The sequence below is a fragment of the Hyalella azteca genome, unplaced genomic scaffold (assembly GCF_000764305.2).
Source record: "Hyalella azteca isolate HAZT.00-mixed unplaced genomic scaffold, Hazt_2.0.2 contig2100, whole genome shotgun sequence".
Classification (NCBI taxonomy): domain Eukaryota; kingdom Metazoa; phylum Arthropoda; class Malacostraca; order Amphipoda; family Hyalellidae; genus Hyalella; species Hyalella azteca.
Window position 1 is genome coordinate 465,485 of NW_025932387.1, and position 5,716 is coordinate 471,200.

The window sequence follows — 5,716 nt, forward strand, 5'->3', positions numbered from 1 at the left end:
TGACAGCTGGGGGAAAATTGATGAAATTTCAATTCATTGAGTAAGTGGTTACGGCGATATGGGTATATGGGTTTACGGCTAATATTTTGACTTGCGGTGCTACGGGTTTGAGCACTCAATTTCACAGACTACTCTACCCTATAGCTCACTTCCGTATGAGAAGAAATATAATATTGATGATGGCATCCCGCAACAATGTGGGGCAGAATTCAAGGTAAACGTCGGCTTCCCGACAGACTATAGGGATCCCGCTGTACGAGTGCAATTATTCGCCAGGGTTATTGCGGGAGAGTTTAAAAACTAATTTGGTTAAACGCGTCTTGTACAGAATGCACTGTTAGAAAATTTACCGTTAACGGTATTACCGGCGTTTCAGTGGCCGGTCGCCACGTGATAAGAAACACCGTGTCGCCGTTTTTATTCTAATTTAACACAATAAATCCGTAAAACATCTAATAAAAACGGCGAAACAGTTTATTTTCACGGGGCGACCGGCCACTAGAATGCCAGTGGACCATTTTTTCACCGTTTTTTCTAACAGTGTGAAATTGAGTGGAAGATTTCTTTCATTAAGTAAAAGCGTCCGAAAACAACGTCCTCCTCTGAGTTCACACTGCACTGTATCTGCCATGGTAGTTAGGTGCATTGTCTTGAACAGTGCTGGCAATCTAAGCGAATTTTATCCATTCATGAAAATTCTAGAGCTTTCATTCAAGGAGATTTAGCATGAATGAAATATTATTCAGGGTTAACGGCCCTAATATCAGCAGACACCCTATCAAACTGATTCCAACAACTGCAACTCGAGTGCACTTGGGTACACAATTCAAATCGAGTTAGAACAAGAAGAGATGCTCTCTGATTGAAAATTTAAAAATGTCCTGCATGCTCGAATAATGCCACACTGGTGCAATAAAGTTTAAAAAACGAAATACCTAAGAAAACACAAACAATACGAATAGGGTAGATGGTAAAATGAAAGCAATGTTCTTGATAGCCGCGATGATAGATGACATTTATAGATTTTGTTATCAAGTGGTTAATGGTTAATGTGCACAATACCAGTAGCTGTAAGATTAGGAATTCAAATTACATGGCTTGATAACTAGAAAAGATCCGAGTTCTTTCTTCCACGAAATGCATGCTGAAACTATGGAGAAGCGAAGTTACTGCCGTCTGCCACGTCACGCAGCAAGGTTCCAACATATAACGAGCCGTCTCATACCGCAAACACAAAAATATACAACACAAAATATACAACACGACAGAACAGAAAGAATTCATCCTCAACAAACACTGGCACGACATGTTCACTCAGGACAAAACAGACAACGAAGAATTTGACATCAAACACATCTACACCGTACAAGACCACGTAAACAATATACAGAATCAAATATCCATGCAATAATTGTGGTGGCCTTGCTCGACAAAATGACACATTTACACTATTGGAGATCTTCAGCACCCTTTGAAAACAGTCAGATAGAAAGCACCGGGCTCCACTGGCAATCTGGCATCACAACCTCCCAGCTCAAACATCTCCCCTAAAAATGATAAATTACCTGTTCTACATATAAACGTACTCGAATGCGACCAAATAATTATCAGACTTGCTCAAATATGCCATAATGATATTCCTCCCTAAGCTCAACGCCAAGTCCGAAACTACAGACACAATTATCAATTTAACGTACATGGGAAACTCTTGGAGAAATTAATAAACATGCGAAGAACTCACCAGTCACTATACACACAACACAAGACAACACGGTTTATGGAAACACAGAGGGACTCAAACAGCAATTGCCACATTCCACTAACACTCACCAGACACCGAGTGCAAAGCTAGACACACTGCAGACATAGTACACGTACCTTCGACAAGGTCTGACACACCATGCTCCAATGCAAATTTTTGCTACATAATCTCGGCCCATCTTTCACAAAGTATAGGCAGGCTACTGCAAAAACAGAAGAGCATCCATCATAATATGCAACCACATATGTAGCTCCTGCATACTACTGCACATATGCGTTCACCCACCCTTTACAACTTACACACCCACAACCTCCCACCGCCACTACTCAACACAGACTACACAGCATTTGCTGACGACATTACACAATATTCAGACCCTACATATTTACGCAACAGGATATATACAATCCAAAGGATAAATTCATTCGAAAATAAATGATTCATTAGACCTACCACAGATAAGTTTAAATTATCCCCATCAACAAACGTAAAGTATCTGATATATTCATTTTGATGTACCAATCTGATCTTTCGTTTCCTGAAACTTTGTTTGTAAGCCGGCTCATCACAATTATGAAAGTACACAATTTTTGGAATATAATCGAATAAACTGCTTTGGAATATAATCGAATAACTAGAAGCGAACTGCTCAAATCGAGCTCTACGATAACGTAACCAAATTCAATACAATGACTTACCCGAGTACCAAAGCCTGTTCATAATTTTTCTCCCCTATACCTCTAATTTTATAGCAAAAATTTCCTTATAGAAATCATAACTTTTCGAATAAACATTAATTTTCATTTATACTATACTTTATATACTTTCATAATTTGCAGATTCTTGGTTCTCACACAAACAACTCTTAACTCTTGCTATCTCTTCCAGTATTTTTGAGCTCGACCGTCCGCATGAGCATCAATAGGCTTTTCACTGGTCTTTGTCGTTTCGAAAAGTTTTTCCGACTCCTCTCATTCTTCCGCATGACAGACACATCACACTCATTTAGAGGATCAACTTTTAAAACTGCATAATGTCAAAATTTTCGAAAAATCCATAGATATATCAAATAAGGAATGATGAAAAAACAGCTACCACTTCTGCCCAGTGTTTGGTAGCCACCCGCACCTGGCTTCTTTAACGTCATGTATATCAATATTATTCCTATGGAGAATGACTGGCAGCAATATTACATGTAGCGCTTTTGTGCTACACTGTACATCCACAACATGTCCGAACAATGTACCTACACTGCGTGTACTGTACACTGTGCATCCACCACACGTGCCAACAATGCACCTTCACCGTGTGTATTGTACACTGCACAATGTACATCCACCACACGTGCCAACAATGCACCTTCACCGCGTGTATTGTACACTGCACAATGTACATCCACCACACGTCCCATCAATACACCTTCACCGCGTGTATTGTACACTGCACAATGTGCATCCACCACTGGTGCAGCCAACACTGGTCGCGAAGGAGCGCCCGGTGCAGAAGCGTTGCTATATGCGGACCTCTGCACCGGAAATGCCGTATGCGGACCTGTGCCGTATGCGGACCTGTGCCGTATGCGGACCTGTGCCGTATGCGGACCTGTGCCGTATGCGGACCTGTTCCGTATGCGGACCTGTGCCGTATGTACTGTGATATGCAGTCCTGTTGCTCTATATGCGGACCTGTGCACCGGAAATGCATTAATGCGACGCAGTTTCTAGCTCAGCAACGCTCAGTAATTCACGTTGACGACATGATCATCAGACCATTTCTTATGACCATCCAGGAAAAATTGTGGGTTAGTCATTGAAAATTATGAATACCAGTTCATGCATACATGGATGCATGAAAAATTATTTCTGATAGTAAAATATCAATATTATCGTCGTGAACGGTATAAATAAATCGTTCGAGCGGACTTTTAAGGAATACATGATGTGTAATAATGATCCTGGCTATATTGTAGTTCTAGGTGGGATACTAAATAATTATTTATCCTACATGCGTAAATTTGTTCTCTCTGCTCCAGGTTCCTGCGCCCTGAAATTGAATTAAGAAATTGCAAATTCCTCTGAAACGAAATTGTTGTGCAAACGGATACAAGTCGCAAATGCACTTGCGTGCCTGCCATAATAGTAAAGTGTGCCCCAATATTGCATGTTAGCTTTAGAGGAACCTCGGGGCGTTGAGGGAAAGTTAATACAGACGTAAACAAGGGGCAGCGGTAGTAATAGCCCTCTCAGAATTGACTTTATTGTTTCCCTCTGCCTCTCAGGCATCAAATTACGAAGTTTGCCCGGGCTTCTGAGACGTGGATACGAGAGAGGATTGGTAGGAAAGTAGAAGAGTTATAAAGAACTGTTTTGATAAAGTAGGACGTAAGACACAAGTAGGACAAACAGGTATGTTCATATATGGACTGAAATGCTAATATATAGGGCAAGAAAATAAGCAATACCGGAAAAGACAAGTAGGAAAACAGGTATGTTCTAATATGGACTGAAATGCTAATATATAGGGCAAGAAAATAAGCAATACCGGACAATATTATTTTATTTGTAGTTATTACGTGCAGCCGTGCATGAGGAAACTAAACGTACCCTATTTTATTGGATGTGACAAGCCTCAGCTGACACACAAAAACCGGTTAGCCAGCCATGTAGTAGGGAAAAATCAAAATGTGTTTGTGTTTTTTGTCACCTGCCCAATAGTTCATGCCTGGACTATATGGAACTAAATTCTTTCAACATTTACTTGTGCATGAATGTAAGTATTAGGTTTATTAACTGCGTTATAAGTATGTAGGGCCATAGGGGAAAGTGGGGCACAGTGAGACATAGGACTTATTGGCTTTTATATAATAAAAAATAATATTGAACAGCAGCATAAGGTGGTAATAGCTTAAAAGTTAGTGCTTTGATTGACGTGGCAGAATGACGTGTCGTCCTGTCCTGCAGTCATAAGTCAGAAAAATTCTGTTTCGAGGTGAGGAAACAATATATTTTTCTTCGGGCATTTAATGTGATAAGTGAGCCTACTTTGCGAGCTAATGCTTTTCTGTGTGATTGATTGCTGCATAATACCTTCAAAATTAATTAATTAAAACAAATATGTCTGTTGGTATATCAATATTAACATGACGGCCAAATGATTCCAAAATGGTGGTTTGGGGTGTAATGGGACTGTACGTTTAGAGTTCACTGGAACAGTATCCACGTCCCAGGGTAGGGTTGCCAGATGGAACCAATAGAAAAAGGCCAAATTAGAAAGGCCACCTAATTAAGAAAATGGCCACCTAACAACTAGAAAGCCCTAGAAAGTTGTGGCTTAATTTCATCGATAATATTGATCGATTTATTTGAAGTCCGGTGACAAAAGTAATGTGGCGAAATTAATGGCAATGGCTGTAGAATATTTATACGCAAACGATGAAATCGATTTATTGCAAACTCATTTCTGCATTAGAAAGATGATGTTGTTACTGCAAGAGTAAGGTGAACATTAAAAGTCCATCCTAATAATTTATCAAAAACTTTCAAGCGCTCACAAAAAAATAATATATTGCCTAACACAACTTGGAGCGGAGTACTTTATAGTAATGTAACTCAAGTAATTCCTACACCTTCCGAGTCCAAGGGAATTTACTGAAAAAATCATTTGTCATGATAACATATCATCATGACTGATCAAATACTAGTCTAACCTGTTGAAGTCAAATTAGTAAATAACATAACATAAACATAACATAGTGATGTCGGCTCTGAAGTGTAGGCCTGATGTGGCCTGTCGCCGATTCTTTTCTATTTCGTGCCTTGTTCATAGATCTAAACTCGTGTCATTTGACCGGATCTTTTCATGACTGGCGATAGTTTGAAGAAGCTACTAGACTTCCACCGGGTTCGATAAGGAGCTAGGCATTTCAAATCTGAACATATATTTTTCCATAGCTTT